Here is a 20,585-nt window from a genome sequence, read left to right on the forward strand (position 1 = left end):
ACATCCTTATTTCTAGGATGTGCTGACAACTTCTCAGTGCAAGTAGTAGTGGAAAGTGTTTAGAAATCAGTGTGTGCTTGCACTTGTGCATACACACAGCTAACATCTTTGCCTGATTGCACTGGGACAAAAGCATGCTAATCATGGATCCAGTTCTGTCTTGGAAGGCAAGTACAACTTCTGTGCAGCCTCTACTGCTGTGGCACACGTGCTGAAGCTCCATTGTAATACTTGATCCGGAAACGATCCGGAAACAAAACATTGATAATGATTCCTGGAGCCTGGGCTAATGTCGGGTGCTTGTAACCAATGAGATCAGACACACCCTTCTTTTGGGTTGCTTTCAGCGTGCCTGTCTTGAAGATATGGGAATACTGGAGGTGGGGGGAGGGAGCGAATGGATGGTCCTGATTCCCTCATGTTTTCAGACAGTTGTGACAGAGGGGGAGCTATCTGTAGATATATATTTTTTTTTAATCCCAAAGTTAGAGCTGGAAATTCTGAGCTTAATCACTACCTGTTGTCTCAGACCTCAAAGCAAGTGTTTGCAAATCAGCCTTCATTAGCAGTGACTCAGACAAACCTAGCCATTGGTGTCAGTAATGTCTGCAATGTGCTGTAGGCAGGGGGTGTGCCACTATTTTTCAGAAAATACCTATGAACATGAATTTAAAGTGACTGGCATAAGCTGCCAGTGTGTAAAAAGTTGATGGCTAAATACCTTGGAGTGGCACTGTGGCTTCCACCCACCCACCCCCGCCATGAAAATTATGTACCTTAGAGGGGAGTTCAGGTGCAAGAGTGAGCAGGATTTCATCATATTACTCCCCTAGGGTATTTAATGGTGTGTTGGGGTGGGGGGGTTGTTGTTTTGGTTTTTTTTTTTTCTGTGTGCCTTTAGCAATGCTGGACAAAGTCATACATGTATATACATGTGTGCATGGAATAAATTGTTATTTTGAAGCTTGCAATGAGACAGCGAAAACTAGAAGGATGTTCTGTGACAAATTTATGCATGCCCTTTATACTGAGTTTCGCTGTTGCCACAAACCTGTGATTAGCTGTTCGAACAAAATCATTCCTGATTTGCATTTGTCTTATTATTTACCTCTTAGGGGATGCTGCTGAACCTGCATGCAGTTTTTTAGCTGTGGAGGACAAACTCCTGCATGCTGTCTGAAGGACAGCCAGCTTGGAACCCGGTGTATGCTGCCAGTAGCTCTCGTTCCACATCTAGCTGGAAGGTGAGCAAAATGCTGGCAGGCTCTGAAGCTGAGTAATGGTAATGTCACTGATTCTTCTTTTCAGTTAGGTGACACACCAGGCACTCACATTAGACTCTAAAAGCATTTGACCAAAAGCCTCTCTCCAATTTAAATGTACCAGGTGGGGTCAGTTTGTCATACTCTTGGGTGAGCAGATGCTGGAAAAAGAAACCAAGTGAATTTTGAACTACTGCTTGTTAGTGAGCCCAGCTGCTCTTCTTGGGGATCAGGGTTTGATCCACTCAGCTGATTGTGCCACTGCCTGAAGTCGAGACAAAGTGAATTCTTCTGGAAAAGATGGTGAGTGTGACCAGGATCATTAACAGGTAACTTGCTGCATGGATAAGCTGTTAATACAATCACACTGAAAATAAACTTTCCCTCAGTTTAGGGATTTGTTTAAATTAAAAGCAAAATTTGCTTAGAGTAGAAAATGGCTTGTTGTTTTTGTTCTTTCTTGTATATCTCTTATCTGCAGTAGAAATAAAAATACCTTGGGGAAAGTACTCTGGGATGGTGCAGTCTGTTTAAGGGAGAAGCTACTGTTGTACACATAACTGTGTACAGGTTTATATCTGCAAGTTCAACAAAAATTTGGCCTCAGAGTCACTACTGTTCCTGTCAGCAACCAGTGAGAATGCGTGCCCATGGCAGAACTGCTTATATGGCCAAATTTGTGGATTCAAGTTTCCAGGATAATCTGTGGGCTGAAATTGCATACAGCTGTAAATTGGGTAGTACTTCAGAGATGTGAATTCTTCTTGTGTCTGCTTGAGATTATTTTTTGTTCTGTAAAAGTAAAACAATCCCATTTGTTGCAAGATATGATTTCTTAGCCTGGCTTCTAATCTAAAATTTGTGCAAGGGTAATTTTCTGCTGCCACTACAGAGTCAGCAGTTTCTTGGTGGAAGAAAGGAAGCAACTGGCAGTACCTTAGGCATTAGAGCATCAAGGGAGCTTAGCTGGTAGCTGCATAAAGTGGGAAATGTATGGTACAATGCCAGCACAGACTGTCCCTTTAAGAGGCAGATGGATGAGCCTTTAAAAGGGTTCTGTTGTCTCAGGAGATGCTGGACAATGTGTTGGTCTTCATGCAAAGACTTGCAGGTTTCAGTGAAATGACATAAAAGCTTGGTTTGTGTGTGCAAAGCCCAGATGGTATCTCATGCTTGGGTTTGAAAGCGTGTTTTCTGTTTGACCAGAGTTGCAGGTGCCATTGTTGTTTCATCTCTGTTATAATCATGAGAAAGTTTTGATACAGTTTGTGCAGATGCTGTTTGGGTGGCTCAGCAGAGGAACGGGCAAATGGCTGGCACAGCCATGTCCCCCAAGCCCCTTACAGCCCCGCTTTATGCTGTGGGACAGCACCTTGCCACTTCAGGTATGTTTGCAACTCTAATACCAAATTCCTCTTGGGCTGGACATTTGTGAATGCAAAATACAGAAGAAATTGAGAACTGAGTTATTTCTATTGTGTTGCTTCTGGCAAATACTTTCTAAGAAAGGGAAAACAAAACACTGCCTAGGAGGTGTTTCTTCCTGCATCAAAGTCATCCTTTGGCAGATTGGGCGGAGAACACCACATTGTTTATTTGGTGAGGTCTGTATAAATGAGAATTAAAGGTGGCAAAAATATTTTTCTTTAATATTTTTACTGAACATTCACTTTTCATTTTGTTCATAGCAACTGAGCAAAGGGTTGGGTTTTGGTATTCCTGGGTTTTCTTCCAGCTTGAAATTGCAAAACCTAAAATTGCAAATGCAAGAAAGAAACAAAAACCGTCCAGAGAGGCTGGAGCAGTGGAAAGGGAGGAGGAAAGGTATGCAGCAGTGATAGTGCTGTAACTTGCCCTTTGAAACAGAAAATAAAGCTCTTGGTTTGGAATGTTTTTTTGAGACAGACAAATTATTACACCAAGTTCAATCTTTGAGCCACGTCCAGTACAAAGTTCATTTGATACATTAAATGCAGTCCCACATTTGCAAATATGCTGAATTTGATTTGATTGCATCTTTTGGAAGGCTATACTAGCAGCAAATAAAATACATGCTAGGCATTCCTCCTGAGAAAAATAACAATTGCTAGTATTTCAGTCTAAATATCTCAAATGCCAATAGTTTTTCTTATTTTTCTTTATTTCCGCTCTTCTTAAAGAATCATAACTTGAACTCTGAAGCGATAGAAGCAGCCAACTTATCCTGCGTGATAGTGGATAGTGCTGGAAAATGTGCTTTTGGTCATTGCCAAAACAAAAAATTTAGAAGTGTGTGTTGCAAAGATAATCAAATTCTGGCCTTCCATCGATCTATCTTGAAAATTGCCCTTAGTAACACAGTTGTCTGAGGATCACTGACACAGGCTGTCTCACCAGACTGACTCCTTTGCTGCACACCACAGTCGTGTACACGGAGTGATGAACTGGTATTTCTCAAGGCTGGTTTTCCCCCTGTCTGCTGGGTATGTTCACTGTGCAGGCATGCACAGTGCTGGCAAAAACACTTGAAGCCAGACAAATCCTTCCAGGCATTAAGATCCAGAATGAATCTGAAACTCAGTGTAGGTTTCCTGAAATATGTCCACAAAGGAAGAGCAAGGCTGCTGTAAGAAGATTTTATGCTAACAGAGTCTATGTAATTTGGAGGATCCTAGAAATTCCTACCATGTAAGTGCTTGTTTACACAGTACTAGTTCTGGAAAAAGTTCTGGAAAAAGTTTGGTGGTGCCAAATTGGGAGAGAGAATTGGGGTTGTTCAGCCTGGAAATGAGAAGGCTTGGGATGACTTAATTGTGACCTTCCAGTACTTGAAGGGAATCTACAAGAAAGATGGAGAGGACTTTCTACAAGAACAAGTGGTGACAGGACAAGGGGGGGATGACTTGAAACTGCCAGTAGGTTTACATTAGATGCTAGGGAGAAATTCTTTACTGTGAGGGTGGTGAGGCTCTGGCCCCCCAGAGAAGCTGTGTCTGCCCCATCCCTGGAAGTGTTCAAGGCCAGTGTCAATGAGGCTTTGAGCAACCTGGTCTAGTGGAAAGTGTCCCTGCCTGTGGCAGTAGGACTTGGAAGTAAATGTGCTTTAAGGTCACTTCTACCCCAAGCCGTTCTATGATCTTCATATGACCTGGATTTTGTGCACAAAGGAGATTGCTTTCTCAGTTATTTGACTGTCATGTCCTAGAAAGATTTATTAAAAACTAAGTTGCTAAAAAAATTGCTTGTTTACGGCAATAAACTAGATAATTACAATCTTGTCTTCTTGCATTTATTGCCAAGAACAAGAACTCTTAAGTAGCTTAATTTCCCTTCCACATGTTCCTTCCTCCTGTCTTAAGGTTAGGTTTGTCCACTTTCCAAGGCTGAAGGATAATGTAGGCAGCATTAATAAATGTACCAGGGAACTGGCTTCCCAAGATCGGAATTATAGTGCAATTCTGTTTACCCAAAACTAAAACAAGAGACTTGGGTGGTGAATTTTTTCACTGTTCTGTTATGATCCTGTGATTCTTGAAGCAGAAAAGGCTGTTAGAGCAAGGATTTTAGCAGAGACTGAGGAAAACAGCTGAAAAATCAAGCTTCCAGAGAACACTGGAATACCCACTAAATCTGAGTGCTTTTGTAGATGGCTAACAAGTAATCAGTTTGAAATCCTTGTATTCATGTCCCACTCTCTGTGAGTGGTTGGTTAGAGCACTTTAGAAAAGATGAGAAGAAAAATCCTTCTCATTGTCCTTATACCTACTGAAATGCAATATTTAGTAGACAGGTCTGTGATGTTGTCCCCTCTGCTTCTCAAGGGACCTGGGCTGGCAGATGCCTAGGCTCACCAGTGTGTCCCAGGTGTCTGTCATATGTTCTGTTGTTGTTGATGTGCAGTTGCCCTGTTCTGTTCCTGGGACCTTGCTTTGGGAGGCTGGTATGGCTTTAGTTGTTGTCACACACCCTTTGTGCCTGTGGAATGGATAGGCAGAATTCCTTTCATGGATCTCAAGCCTTGCCAAAACTACAAAATGTTTTGGAAGTGGCAAACTGAAAAACCTGTGTTTATTATTTTTGTTTAGAAGAAGAAAACACTGACTGCCTTCTTATATGCTGCAAATGGCAGTGGTGATTGTTATACCTGCTGAGATGACAGAGGTGTTGCACTACATTCATTAAAGCCTGAGGAACACTCCTGCTCCAGTGCTGAGAACTACAAATCCATAGCCTGACACAGGCACTAGTCTGAGCACAATGAAACCAAACTCCCACATACAGACTTGAGAACACCCTCTGTGAAATCCTGGGGTGCTGTCTCACCTGGCTCTTCCTGTGACACACCTCCCTGGGGAATTCAGATTTCCAGGGTCAAACTTAGGCTCAACCCCATGTTTTGAGATACCATCTCTAACATTTAAGGGCACCACACCTTATTCTTCTTTTCTTTAAGACTCCTGGATGTGGTAGGACAGGAGAAGAATGAGCAGGCGCTACCTGCTGGCCTATCTCAAGCTCATGCTTACATCTCTGTCTCATTTCTGTCTATCAGAGTAAGTCTGCTCTATCCAGCGTCTCATCATTAATGCTGGTGCAGTTCCTTTCCTAACTCAAAGTTAGCTGGCACGTGTAACTGTGTCCCACAAACGAGTTTAATTAAGTATGTCTTTATGGCTCCAAGCTGAGACAGTATTCAGGTTGATTGGGTTTTTTCCAGATCTGATTGGTCTAGGAATAGAGTTGAAAGCTGCTTTTTAGTTTCAAAACACTTAACCATCCTACTAAATTTACTAGCATTGGCAAGATGCCGCCATGTGGGACGGAGTCCAGTACCGGCAAGGTGGTAGAACTGCTCTCTTACTTAGGTGGTTTTTATTGAATAGCAACCATAAAAGACCACCTAATACTTGAAATAAACAGGGCAGGACACTTTTTCTTCTTTTAATGCCTTTATTAAAAGTGAGAAGCACAGGATTGGGAAGCTCAACAGATCTGCAGTCTTCATCGTCTCTCCCAGGGTGATGAGAAGGACATGCACAGCTTTGTCCACTGAGGCAGAGCTGGGGGTCCACACCTCGTGGGAGCCTTTAAGGATGTGACTCCCGGTCTTCAATTCCGCAGCTTCGCCCCCCTTCTCGGTCCCGGCGTCAGGGCGACTCCAGCGCTCAGGGGGAGAGGTCACGAAGGTCTCCGGCATCTCTGCAGGCTCAGCACTCCGTTCCTCACGTCCAGACATCACTCCCATCTCTCAACTCTATACTGGCTCGTTGTTTTGAGGTTCTTTTCAGTGTGTTTGGAATAGTAGCTTCCCATGGCATGCTGGTCCCAAAGTTAGTTTGCATGCAGCCCCTCCCACGTCTCAGTCCCTTCTCTTCACCGTCTGGGGAGGACCCCGCCCTTCTTGGGAGAAGTGCCATTAACTCAGCCCCAGCCAGAGCTTTTACCATTACAAAAACAACTATTAACAACAACGACCCGTAATTACCATAACAAACAAGCAGCACCTCAGCAGCAGGTGGTAACCTTTTTCTTACAAAAATAATTGGCAGATTTTTGTTTATAACAATATTCATCCAAATTTTTCCTTCTGATCTGATAGGAGCAGGATGTATACATAGCATTGAGTCTGAGGGAAATGTGGGCTCTCCTCTCCCATGCCTTTCTCTGTGTGTGCCAAATTAAGGGAGAAGAGAATTCAGAAAATGCAAAGAATTCTTATTTCACTTTTCTCCTTGCTTGTTTTAAAGTGGTGGAGTGAGAAGCTGGTACCTTAACATGTCTTCTATTTATTACCCTAGACACACTTCTTTCTGATGTTGATACGTGGAAAGGGAACATCCTCACCCAGGGGTATTTTGGACTCCTGTTACTGTATTTGCTGATGTTTGTAAAACTCTGTTTGCTGTCCTGTCTGTTTGTTGTTCCGTTTCAACACACCTTTAGCTGATCTATGCTCCAGAGAACTGTTAAACATTGCAGGCATGCTTGAGGAAGGCAACTAATTTTTCTTTCAACTTGGAGCGCAGCACTTAAATTCATTGGTGCAGCAGAAGGAGCAGTAGATGTGCTGTGGGTGGTGCTAAACTGGTTTGCAGAGAGCTGGGAACAGCATGAAGAGTGGAACAAAAAACTTTTAGGCTGTGATGGGATGGATAAGTTAGCATCTATGAGCTGGCAGACTTTGTTGTGTGGGAGTGTTAGAGCTTTAACAGCTTTGTCAGCTATAGAAGGAGCACTTTGGGAAGTCTTTGAGCCCCGGCTATCCTTTGCCTTGGAGACGGCAAAGGAGAAGATCACCAGAGATGGTTAATAAGGCTTTAGCTGCTGAGCTCACTAAACATTCTTCCAGTTCAATGGCCTGTGCAGAATGATGTGTTTAGTCAATGTTTAATTCCTAAGCAACAAATGGTGATTGTCATACTAGGAGGCACTTGTGGTGTTGACTGAAGCAATGGAGGCCAAGGATTGAAAAGGTCATGCAGGAAGATTACTTTGGCAGCCTCAAAGCTCTCACCTCTAGTCAGGTCCCTTCTTAGCAGGAGAAAACAAGGAGAAGTTTATGCTGCCTTAAGGCCAAAAAAGGTTTTCCAATAAGAAAATAAACTAGCTGTTAAAAAAAAAATGGCTGTAGGAAACAAAACAAGGGGAAATGTGAACTATGTATAGCTGAGGGAAGACAGGGGAAAGCAGGAAAAGAAGAGACATTTACTCTTTCCCTGGTGATGGGATGTAGCTGGTCAGTAGAGGCAGGCTGTAACTGACAGTAAGAGGAGAAATTAGCAGCAGCTGTTGAGGCGGTTGAGGGCTGCTTAAATAGCTGATATCTGGAGAAGAGGTGAGAGAACTGAAAACAATGTCTTCATGGAGCAGAGAAGATGTGGATGGCATGTCAGGTAGAAAACTCAAGAAACTTTCTTGTTGAATGAGTCAGAAATGAGAAGAGCCCTCTCAGCTGAGAGCATCTAACTCTGTGTCACCTTTAGCCTTCTCCAAGATCTGATTGTGAAGGCATGGGCCCTGGGCTCTGAGCAGCCACCAGGGCTGTTTTTCTCCAAGCCTGGCCTGATTTTGTCTGAAGCTGCTTTATCCAAGGATTTTGTTAACTCAAGCTTGGGGCGGGGGGGGCGAGGGGAATAGACATATGACATTCCTGCTTCCTATGAAACTAACTCAAAGCATGTGAAGTTTACAAGTCCTTGTAAAGTTTGGCCCAGGCCAGTGGGACTAGCTTAGCTGTTTCCTACATATAGCAGCTCATTTCTGTATCAGTGCTAGGAGGATTGGGATGATTTGTCCCTTATTGTTCTTTATTTTCTATGTTTTATACATCAAAGTGCATAATAGCAATTATTTTGTGCTTTTCCAACTCTACTGAGTAAAGTACACGGGGATTTTGTGATACAGACAAAGAGTAAAGTGCTGCTCAAACCACTGCACTTTCCAGGTTGTGACTCAGTCTTTGGGATTGCTTTGTCTTAAAGACAGATAGAGCTATAACCAATTTTTTTTTACTTGTTTGTTTTTTGTTTTGTTAGGCTGTTGTGAGCCTGGACATGTGCAATGCAGACCAGAGTTCTGCTTCACTTTTAGAAGATTAAGGCAAGACTGAGTAGATTCTCTTTGATCTACCAAGACCTCCACTGCTGATCTACTAAGAGAGGGCAAGATTGCAAGCTAATAATAGGGTTTATTTGTGGTCAGGACACACTACTTCTTCCAAGGTGAATGTTGGCTCCAGTACTTATTCGCAGGGCACCAGGAATAAGTTTTCCCCCGTGTAATTTCCAGTTGCCAGATAGGTTTAGTTCTAAATTACTGATCTGTGATGATTTCAGTCATGGCAATGATTGATTTTGCTGATGAGTTGATGGTTTTGTAAACATGTAGGGCAGCTCTGCAAAAGTCATTGTTTATGAGGTATTTGCTGCTTTTCCTTTTCAAATTTCATGCTGTTTACTTTGAGAATGCTGTATAAAAGTTGCATGTCCTGTGAGCCAGTATTACTTTGCTCAGTGTTAGCAGGGCTGAGCTGTTCCAGCAGTAAGGGTGCACATTCCAAAGCAATTAGAGCAGATTCATAAGTAAATACTGCTCAGCAGCTGATAAAATGCCTTTCAGATGTCTTCGTAAAATAGATTCAGGTGACCAGTAAAGAACTACTTTCTTTAATCTTTGCAGTCAAATGTGAAAATACTTCTTTTGATTCTTAACAGCTTTTTCATTTAAAAATTGCTGTGAATTGAAAGTAGTTCATTTGTCTTGTTGAAATAGCCTGCAAGTGAGTCACAGTGAAAAGAAATGGTGACAATCATGGATTCCCCACCCTATGTGCTTTGTCAGGGTCTCTGCCCTCTCTGACCGTAACCACCCATTGAAATAATTTCATGCTTGGTTTACTGTGAGTATAAAATCTTCTAGGGAGGAGGAAGAAAAAGTGGGAGGGTGGAAACAAAAAAAAAAATAATTTCCTCTACCTATAAACTGGTGTACAAAATTGCAGTTCATCTGGGAAGCTCTGCAAACTGAAGCATACCTGTTTTCTTCTCCGAATGAGGATGGCTTCAAGCTGCAGCACTGATTCCCAAACATGTTGGACCAGCTTTTACCTATATTATCCCTTGTCATAGAGCTTTGAATTCCCAACCTCAGAACAGGGGTGTGATCTCCAGGCCCTTTTGCAAGCCCACCTCACAGCTATCTGTATTTCCAGCTGTGAGAACACCTGCCCTGGGGCACTCTTTGGGAAATGCATAGGATATTGGCCATTATGTATGCCAAGACCAAAGCTAAAAATCTTTTTCCAGAAGCATTCTTTCAGAAATTAAACAAAACAGTCTTTTACATGTCGGTTTGCTTTTCTCTTTCATTACCCCTGTTTTCCTGATTTTCATTCTCTACTATCTTTTATACCTCTTGGCTAGTGTTACTTTCTGGGGATTGTTTCCTTTTGTTGAATCATAAAATAAATGGACCTTTAAAGGCCATCTAGTCAAAAAAACCCTGGAATAAGCAGGGACATTCTTTACCAGACCAGGTTGCTCAGAGACCTGCCTAGCCTAACCTTGAATGTTTCCAAGAATGAGGGATTCACCACCTTTCTGGGCAACCCGCTCCAGTGTTTAATCACAGTCATTATAAGAAACTTGCTCTTTATAGCTGATCTAAATCAGCCTTCTTCTCATTTAAAATCATCACCCCTCATCCTATCACAGCAGTCCCGCTACAAATTGGTCCTTATCCTTCTTATAATCAGAGAATCATCAAGGCTGGAAGAGACCTCTAAGATGATCAAGTCCAACCATTAACCCAGTACTGCTAAGACCCCTTGAAATACTGAAAGGCTGCTCGTAGGCTTTCTCACAACCTTGTTCTCCTAGGAAGAACAATCACAACTCTTTTTGCTTATCCTCACAGGAGAGGGGGTTGTAGCTTTCATCTTAATGGCTTCTCTGCACAAGAAGACAGGCAGGAGGGGGCAAGGCAGGACACTCACTGGAAACTCCAGCTGCAAGGATGAAGGAGGCCAAACATGCAAATGGGTGCATAGGGCTGAGTGCTGAGCCTAAGGAGCTGTAGAGAGTGGAGGTGGGCCTCAAGCAATAACAGCTGAACTTCAGCCTGGACAGTGCATGAGCCAAACCCTAAATCTGTTTGCTTTGACTGGGTAACGTAAGACCTGCACTTGGACACTGTGGTCCAGGCCCTGGCCAAGCATATGGAGCATTAGCCTGTGTGAATATGAGGAAGAAATAATCAGCTTTGGCAGTCCAAGTCCCAAGCCTGTTATATAAGCACACCCTGTACCTTAAACCTATGTGTAGCCCTTTTTCCAGTTCAGCATTTGAAAATGTGTCCTTGCTCCAATGCTTCACCCTGATGAAGAAAACAGAATTTATAAAGAAGATTTTAAGCATAAAGTTGCCTTTTGTTCTGTATTGTACTGGAGCACACAGATAGTAATCACACACAAAGATCTGTTTAATTTCCTTTACTCCAGTTAACAGAAGTAAAGCTAGCATTGGTTTGGGATCTTTTTTTGGTGGTTGTTGTTTTGTTTGTATTTTTTTGTTTGGTTTGTGTGTGCGTGTGTATATTTTTGTATTGGTATTGTTCTGTTTTGATGTGGTTTTCCTGAGGGTGGTTGTATGTAATGTGGTAGCATGAGAATTGTCAGTCAAAGAACTGGCTTGGCAGTTTTCTGTGGATATCCAGGAGGTTGCTAATGGCATGTATCTGGCAAGGTTCCAGATGTGATCAACTATCAGAAGATATTCTTCCCCTTGCTACCCCCACAAGCTTTCTTCCAGAACAGCACCTTATATTTATACTTGGTAAATCCCATTGCTGCTGGAAACCTTGGCCAGCTCTGTAGAGTACCTCTAGCCTGATGTGATATCCAGGTAAGTCAAATCTACTTTTTCTCTTCCTGCCTCCCAAGTCTAAATATAAAAATCTGTGTTTCCATGTGGTATTTCTTTTATAATCCCAAGCTAAACTAAATAGAAAATCCTGTTGATTATGCTATGCAGTCATATTTGACATGATTGTCTTCCTCAGCTAGACTCAGCTTTTTTAAAATAAAAAACAACAAACCAAGTATTTCCAGAATGAGGCAACTAAAGCTTTCCAACATCTCTGGGATCTTCAGTTCACAAGAAGTGTCCTGATCCTGGTTTGCTGTGAGTTAAAACCTAAACAAAATCTTTAGGTCAACCTTACTTCCACCACTGATCTCTACTAAATTAGAGACAAAGTACATTAGAGTACAAATTTTACCTGGATTATTTACCTGGAAGAGCTTTAAAGGACCTTCCTCAGTTTGGAAACTTTGTGGAAAAAGTAAAAGGAAGTTTCTATAATTTTATGTTTAGTTTCAAGCTGGAGTCAGAACCTCCATGGTATTTTCTGGCTTTGGTTTGGAAAGGCAGACACTTTGGCTATCAGCCAGCTGGCACAGGCTAGCTTTCAGCCCTCCCCATGGAACCCTGCTCTCTGCAGGTCAACAGCTGAGCCACAGAGTCTGGCCACAGGCAGGAGAGTTGGGTCCTGGCCAACTTGGCATGCTGCAGCCCTGCTGGGTAAGGATGCAGCAGGCCAATAACAGCCTCTGGGAATCAGGAAGAGGACCTGTAAGGAGCCTACCCCTGCCTCCCTTGGGAGGGTGCTGCTGCTTCACACCAGCATTGGTGTGGCAGGAAGCAGGTGTATACATCATTCAGGACTGGATGGGAGGATTTTTATATCTCTATTTCCTAATCCCACACTAAGTGGAACAAGGTTGAAATCTGCAGCAAAATTAGCTCTGAGTCCTACTACCCTGAGTGATATTCAGACTGCTAAAAAAAATTTTTAAAGTCCTGTCATGGTTCTTAAAATCCATGTGTTCTTACCTACTTCAAAGCTCTTGTGTTGGCATGACCAGCAGCAGTCCTATATGTGGTCCCATGTGATGAGTGATGTTATTTGCCTGCAGAGGAGGAACCTCCAAAGTCCTCCTCTGCTATAGAAACAGAATCATAGAATGGTTCGGCTAGAAGGGACCTTAAAGGTAATTTAGTTTTCAACACCTGTGCTATGGGTAGGGATACCACCCACTGGACCTTTTTGCTCAGGATCCCATCCAAGGTGACCTTGAACACTTCAGTAGATGGGACAGCTTCTCCAGGCAGCCTGTTCCAGTGCCTTGCCACTCTCATAGGAAACAATTCCTTCTTAATGCCTAATCTAAACCTTCCCTCTTTCAGTTTAAACCTTGCCCCTTGTCCTGTCACTGTCTGCCCATATAAAAACTCCTTCTTCCTCCTTTTTATGAGCCTCCATAAGGTACCAAAAGGCTGCAGTGAGGTGTCCCTTGAGGTCTTCTCTTCTCCAGGCTAAACAGCTCCAGCCTGTCTTTGCAGAAGAGATGCTCCATCCCTCTGATCATCTTCATGACCCTCCTCTGGATTTGCTCCAGTAGGCTGATGCCTTTCCTGTGCTGGGAACCCCAGAGCTGACTGTTCCCACCCCAGGTGGGATCTCAAAAGGAGAGAATCCTCTCCCTTGACCTGCTGGCCAGGCTGCTTTGGATGCAGCCCAGGATGTGTTTGGCACAAGAGCACATTGCCAGGTCATGTCCGATTTTTTTGTCCATGAGAACTCCCAAGTCCTTCTCCACAGGGCTGCTGTCAATGATTGCTTCTTCCAGTCTGTGCTTTTGTCTGGGATTGTCCAATACTCCATCACTTGAAACCTGGATGGTCCTGCTGGATCAGTGTATCAGTGTTGCTGTTTTGGTCTTTCCTGTGGGCCATAGTCTTGACGTCAGGTACGAAAGTGTGTGGTGAGATCTGCAGCTTTGGAAGTCTGAATGTGGTCACCCGGGCTGAACCTGGCCTGTGTTCCTTGTACCTTGAATGCAAAGGTAAATCTTTCTCATTTTTAAACTTGTTAGTTTTCCACTTTGGTATGTTTCTGTTTGAAATGTTTCCTGGAAATGAGAATGTTAAAAGCTACTCTTTCACCTTTTAATTTGGTAAATTAGGCTAAGTGCTACTAATGTGACAATGGGATTAGTTATCACATTAACAGTTTTGGTTGCTAATCTCCTGTAGAACACAGAGGTTTGGAAGGGAATAACTGCTTCTCCCTCGTGACTTTCAACTGCTTGTTCTTGCATAGATGCAGGTATTTCTTTAGTCTCTGCAGAAGGCTAGCAAGCAGTGTGCTGAGGTAACAAATGGTGTGATGCTTGCACAAAACTGATAGTTGGCTGAGGTGCTGAGTTAGCATAAAAATCATCCCATGGAAGACCACTGGTCATGGTCAAAAATAGAAAATGCTTCAAGGCATGACAATGTCTTCACTTCTCAGGGAAGCCAAAAGCAGCTTCTCAGTCACATAAGGCCCATTATGCCTAATCACTTCTCATAACTAAGTTAGAACAAATAGCAGAAATCAATTTCTTCTGAGTTGCTGCTTTCACATCCAGCTGGTTGAAAAATCTGTACCCTCTTGAATTTGTTCCATGCATGCATGAACTACATGGTGTTAATTTTGCACTTGCTCTGTGTAAAGCTACATAACTTCTGCATACACATTTTTCAGGTGGGATGGTAGAAAACTGCTGTCTTTTCCCCGTGTGCTTTTAGATTCAATACACAATGATAATGGGGATCTTGAATCTCTGGGTTCCTGTGGAACAGCTGCCTGCTGCTCAGGTGTGGTAGGTCATGAAGCAGAGTGATGGAGGGCAGGATACATTTGTGGTGGAAGATGGACAGAGGAAAATGAAGTCAAAGTTCCCTTCTTAAGGAAGTCTTTACTTGCTGTTTACATGTAGACACAAATTATTCACCCTATCTCTTCTGCCTTAAATGTGTAATATTTTTTTCCATTAGAGAAACACACATCTCTGGCTACTCCTTCAGAAGGAAGGTATTGAAGTTCAGTGGGAAGCCAGAATTAAAATCCTATTAAGATGTGCAGTGTGTTATGTAACCTACTGGGTTCCCTCTCATGTACATTTCACAAGAGTGTTTGCCTATAATCTGGAGAATGTCCAATCAGTATCTTTTAGTGAATAGCACCATTTTTATTTTGAATGAAGCTTTAACACTGTTTTCTCCATTATTGTTTCCTGTTACTGCTCTCAGCCATGGTCTCTTACTAAATCTCCTTAAAGCTTACTTGTGTTCCAAAATACTTAATTGGAAATTAAGCATTCAGGAAAAAGTGATAAAATGAAGGCCTTGCAGCACCTTCTGATGTTTAACAAAAGGTTAACAAATGCAAAAATGGCTCCTGAAAGCTTCAGGCAATCTCAAGCCAAGTTTACATTTTTCAAATTCTTGCTTTACCTTATTTGGCCATGCAAAATGGGATCCAGTGGTCCCCAGGGATTTGGCTGCCAGAGATTGGGCTTTGTTAAGAAGAAAGTATGTGTTTTTTCCTGAGGAGACACATGGCTAAATATGGGCTGTGTTAATAGCAAATGAGTCTGTTTGCTGGCAGAGTGACAGATTCCCAATATCCTCCAAGTTAAAAAGGCAGGCACACAGCAGCCCTCTAGCATCAAGCTTTTTGACTTCAACTGGAACTGAATTGGAAGGTGAGGGGAGTGGAGGGATGTGCCAACATCAACTGTCATGGATCTTGGGAAGTAGTTTGGGAACAACTTGAAATTAAACCAAGCAGGTCAGAGAATCAGAGTTGAGTGATTTTTTGTGAGCTGAGACTCATAAAAAGTCTTCTTTTCTTGTTTTTTGCAAAATTTTTCTCTTTTTTAATAGTCTTTCCTGTGAACTCTGAAAAACACAAGTAGATAAAACAGGCTGGCCAAATAATACGCATAGTTTTAGGGAATAAATATTGACTTAGTATCTGATATTGGTCAAGTGATATGTTTGAGGTATGCCCTATAAAATGTAGCTCTTGGGACAGGAGTGGTATCAGATCAAAAGCTCCGCTGACTGCAGGTTTTATTTACCTATTCACAGCGATGAATTTGTTAGGCATGAAACCTGTTGATGCTTGGGCTGAGGTGAAGAGTGTAAGGTGGACAGCAATGGAGAAGTATTGATTAAAGTATGTGTTGCATAAAGCAGTAACTATATAGCCACATTTTCAAAATCTAAAAGGTTGAAGAACTCTTGCAGGAACAACAGGGAGAGTCACAGGCAGTCAGGGAGCTATCAGGACCAAGGCAGATGTTAGGAAAAAGGTGTAAGTAGTTAAACAGCTCCTACTGCTTACTTGAGCACTGCTGATGGGACAATATGATCTAGATCCTCTTACTGGTTGAGCACTTTTTAGCTCTTCAGAAATTATTACAGGCCAAAATCCTTACAGATGATTCTCTGTTCACAAAACCAATACCAACCCAACCCAATTTATGGGGGAAAAAAAGGCTTAAAAAAACCCAGTGAAAGTTTAACTTTTCTATTAAGTGCAACTTGAGGTGAATCATGGAGGAAAGGCAGAGAGGGTAGGTCCCACTGGGACTCTGATTAGGAACACACTACATTTCAAGCTTAGTGGCTTCGCAAGGTGAGGGGATGAAAACATGAACTATCTAAAATGCTCTTTGAGGATGTTGGGAGCAGGACAGCCCTCTCTTGCTATCTGTTCTTCATAAAGTAATTCTAAACCTGCTACAGTCTCCTCATGTGTGTTTATATATTACTGCCTGGATTGTTTTCACTATAGCTGGTTGAAATGTTCATGTAGGATGAGCCTTGCACAAAAGGATTTTACTGAAAAATAAAAATTTCACAGAGAAAATGAAAACTCTTCCTGGGACATTGCTTTGGACTGTTCTTGCTATCTCTGTTCAAAATGTTTTCTGTGAAAAGAGAAGGATTTTTAAGTTAAGGAACGTTGCTTTCAGACTTCCTGTGAGTATTTGTACTTTGTGGTGGGATGGAGGGGACTATTGGTTCCTGTAAGTGTTGTATGGATTAAAGACTTGGCAAAACCTATGAACATGTGAAGCATTACAAAACTTCTTTTATTTTTGATGTGAATGACATTCTCAGTTATCATGCAAATGGTTTGGAAAGCCAGAGAGCAAAGAGCTCCAAAAAAACCTCAAGTGTATGTGCATGTTCAAGGGAAACATAACAACCAACCACTGATTTGTTTGTTTGCTTGCTTTTTGGTGCTCAGATTTGTACCTAAATATTTGTAAGAGTGAATGACTTTGGTTGGAGTTGAAGGTGGTTCAGGATTATCTCAAATTATGCTGAGGCATCTCAGGCTCCACACCTGGATTAGGGATATTGCCATGGAAGTTTTGCTGCAATTTTTCCTCATAGCTGGTGCTAGGTTTTTACATCACTGTTGCATGATAGTGAGCTGATATTTGGAGAAGATGACTGTGTCTGCTGAGGACTGGTTTCACTTGGCTGTATGACTTGTAATTTGAAAATGTGTGATCAGTCTGCTCTGGTTAAGGTCCTGAGGTAGCTGGAGAATGGGTGAATGAAGGACTAAGAGCTGAATGCCGTCAAAGTCTCCTTTAAAATGGTGGCTTGTTTTACTCCCTATGGCATGTACCCAAGGCTAATGAATTTGACTATTTCTTCTGCATCCTTTCTATGGACAAGGTATATGATTTTGATAAGGTCAATTTTCTCATGCCCTTGGAGACTGTCAAGGGACCAAGTACTTCTGCAAAAGTGGGGATGCAGCAGGCTTGTGACTTTTCACAAGAGCCAGTCTATTCCTCTAGCTCAGGTAAGATGTGCTACAGGAATGAAACTACTCCTGTAGCTCCTGTGGGCTTTTTAGTAAGATTCAGTCAGGCAGTTATCAGATTTCTGTAATACTGATGTTATCACTGTTCGAGCTGCCTCTGTTTTGATTCCGAGCACCACCCACGTTCTCAGAGATGGTTTGTGAGGCTTTCACTGCTTGCTGCCTGTGCCCCTTCTGGTCATGCCAGCACAAGAGCTTTGTCCCCATATTCTGGGGTACACTGGGACAAGGCTGGGATTCGTGCCTGAAATGCCTGGTGCATACCAACAAACCCACTCCCACTGCCTGTCTGCTTGGAGGAGGCACTGGCAGACCAAAGGGCTCTCCTGGCCTCTGATAAGTTAATTACTGGTGGTTTAAATGTTTATGGGGTGGAATGTGCCTCCCATTTAGCATCTGACCTATGCTGAGAAGCTGCCTTTGACATGTTGTTTCATGGGTGAATGGTTTAAAGTGTCTGTGCAAAGTTGAAAGTTGTTTGAATGATGTGTTATCAGTGCTCTTTTATAACACCAAAGTTTCTTTGCTTTCTGATTTAAAATATGAATAAACCCAATACATTGGAGCTGGGGATGTAAGCTCTTCTGGCACAAGGGTTTCTCTGAAGCAGTCATGTAGCCCCTTCAAACCCAGCATTTTTTGTGTGTAATTGTGTTATTGCTAATTACAAGGTAGTAAGTATTCATATCCTCGTCTACCCTTCCGGCTTCCTCTTGGAAGAACGGGCACAGTTCCAATTTCCCTAAGGCAACTGGAGGCTATGGCTGATGGTGGTTGGTGGCACCAGCCAAAGCATGACACTTGCGAGGGGAATGTCCGAGTTGGGACCCAGTAGTTGCCCTCCAGATCATCCTAGCCCAGAGCAGGACGCAGAGGAATAGCCCCTCATGTGGAAGGGAAGGCTTCCAGGGTGAGCTTAGGGAATGAGATCTTGTGCAATGTACGAAAACCCCTTTACTCTGCAGTAAAGTAGAATATGAAAGCCATCAGAATAGTTAATTTGAAATAACACTGTGGATAATTGACTTGAATTCTTGAATCAGGGAGTGGTTTTGATTTTAGTTTTCCTAAAAAAAAATTAATTGTTTTTAAGGAAATGAGAAGAAAGAAGGAAAGCATGCTTTTCCTTTGGAAACAATAATGAGGGATTTGTATTATCAAATAGCAGCTGTGTTGATGCAGACGCAATAGCTGTCTGTCAAGAGCATACACACAGCTTACAGATGAAATTGCTGTTCTTCCAGCTCCCAGCAGACACTGGTATCCATTGTGGAAGAAACTGATGATGCCATGGATGATGCACTTCCTTAGTAGGTTTTTCCAGCATTATAGCTTAACATGATGGGAAAAATTTAGATGAAAAGATCTTCAGTAAAATAGAAATTGTGGTTTTATCTAAACTAAAACACCTTCTATGAAAATGTAGATCCTGGAAAAAATTATTTAGGAAAAAAAGAGTGATTTGTTTTCTCTCTTTGGTGAAAGCAAAATGTCTATACCTAATCAACTGTGTTTTGAGAAAGCAGTGTGTTTCATTTGGTTTGTTGAAGAGTATATTCAACCCCAACTGCATTGGGTATCTTAGGGTGGATTTGAAAGTGAAGAAAGAATGTTTGCCACAAGGTTTTGCTTGACTAAAATCAGAAATGTGAATCTAAAAGACTTTTATTGGTCTTAGAATTGGGAATTTTTCAGTCTTTTTTGCTTGTTAAGACTGAATTACTCTTGAACATCACAATGATTTTCAGGAACAAAACCTGATATTTGACTGGCTTATCCACCATAAAGCATTTCATTCAAGTAGCTATCTAACTGCTAAACAGCCTTCAGGACACTCGTGCTTTAATTATTTCATTTAGGCTTCCAACCTCTTCACTTGAAATAACACCCCCTCTTCAGTCATAGTGTTTTTTCAGGAGCTTTTTGTACCACATGGAACAGGCAGAGAAGACAAAAACAGCCCAACATCACATCTGAACTTGACTTGCTTTAGATTCTTGGAAGAAAAAGCCCAAGTGGTGCTGCCCTGACAAGCTGTACAAGATGAAACCCCCCACCTATGTAAGTGTGAATAGAACTCCCTTTTAGTAGCATCCTGAAACACAAGGGAACTTAAAAATCATCACGTTTGTGGGCACCTCTTTGTATACTTGATATGCTCATTGTCCTCAGACACATAGGAAAGAAAACATGGATGCAGGTCTCCTGTTGTGCTGCAGTGGTCCTGAAGGATGCCACAGTCAGATGGAAAAGCCATGAGAAGAAAAGATTAAAAGTATGTTTGTGATGGGGAAATGAAGTGTGAGAGACAAAGCAGGAGGGGAAAGAAGTCCCTGACCAGCATACATTGCTTTAGAAGGAGTCAGTAGAGACTCCCTGGCAGCAGAACCACTAGGTTCCAGCAGATTGGAAAATTATTATAAGCTGAGTGAAACACAGGGCCTGGGAAAGGACATATTCTTCAGTAGGGTTTGGGACAGTTATTTCCCTTTGTCTATTCCTGTCTTGCAAAAATACTTTAAATTGGCACCAGTGTATAGCCAGTGGCAGCCAATGTTGCATATTTTTCATGTACCACATTTTGAAAATGTGACTCAGAACTGCCATGATCCAAAACGTAAGTTTAGTTTTGAAACTGGGAGGAATGGCTTATAAGGCTTTGTGTAAAAGGAACTGTTTTAGGACACTTATTTTTAAACATGTTATGGCATTGCAAAGTAGTGTGAATCAAGTGCTGATTCTCATGTTGTACCTAGAAATAGGAAAGTCTGTATTGAAGAGTCATATAACACTGAAATTTAAAAGGTTAAGCTAGAAGCAAAAAGGGGGTTAATGCAAGTAAAAAAATAACTTGATTTCTAAGGATGCAGAGCTGTTTAATCAGATCTGGTACTGTATCTGCATGTCTTTTTCTGCCTGAAAACTCTTTTTATCTGTTGTCCAACTTTAGGTGTGATAGTGGGAGGAAGGTATTCAAAGTGATTAATTTTATCAATGAAATGCACTGAAAGGGTGGGGAAGATACTGTTATTCCCCAGAGACAACTTAGAGGTTATTGCAATCTTGCATAGACCCCAGAAATTCCATGCAGATAAGCCCTTGTGGCAG

At 42.1% G+C, this 20,585-nt stretch overlaps 1 long non-coding RNA gene across 2 annotated transcripts; it reads left to right on the forward strand.

The window, feature by feature from the left end:
- Window positions 1-7,976: 7,976 nt before the first annotated feature.
- LOC132070231 (uncharacterized) lies at window positions 7,977-11,158 on the forward strand. Of its 2 annotated transcripts, XR_009417914.1 has the most exons (4): window positions 7,977-8,134; window positions 8,777-8,962; window positions 9,513-9,639; window positions 10,656-11,158. It is a non-coding gene; the product is annotated as an uncharacterized LOC132070231 (long non-coding RNA). The 2 variants fall into 2 exon arrangements; XR_009417915.1 differs by lacking the exon at window positions 9,513-9,639.
- Window positions 11,159-20,585: the final 9,427 nt, after the last annotated feature.

Source organism: Ammospiza nelsoni, chromosome 2 (genome assembly GCF_027579445.1).
Source record: "Ammospiza nelsoni isolate bAmmNel1 chromosome 2, bAmmNel1.pri, whole genome shotgun sequence".
Taxonomy (NCBI): Eukaryota; Metazoa; Chordata; class Aves; order Passeriformes; family Passerellidae; genus Ammospiza; species Ammospiza nelsoni.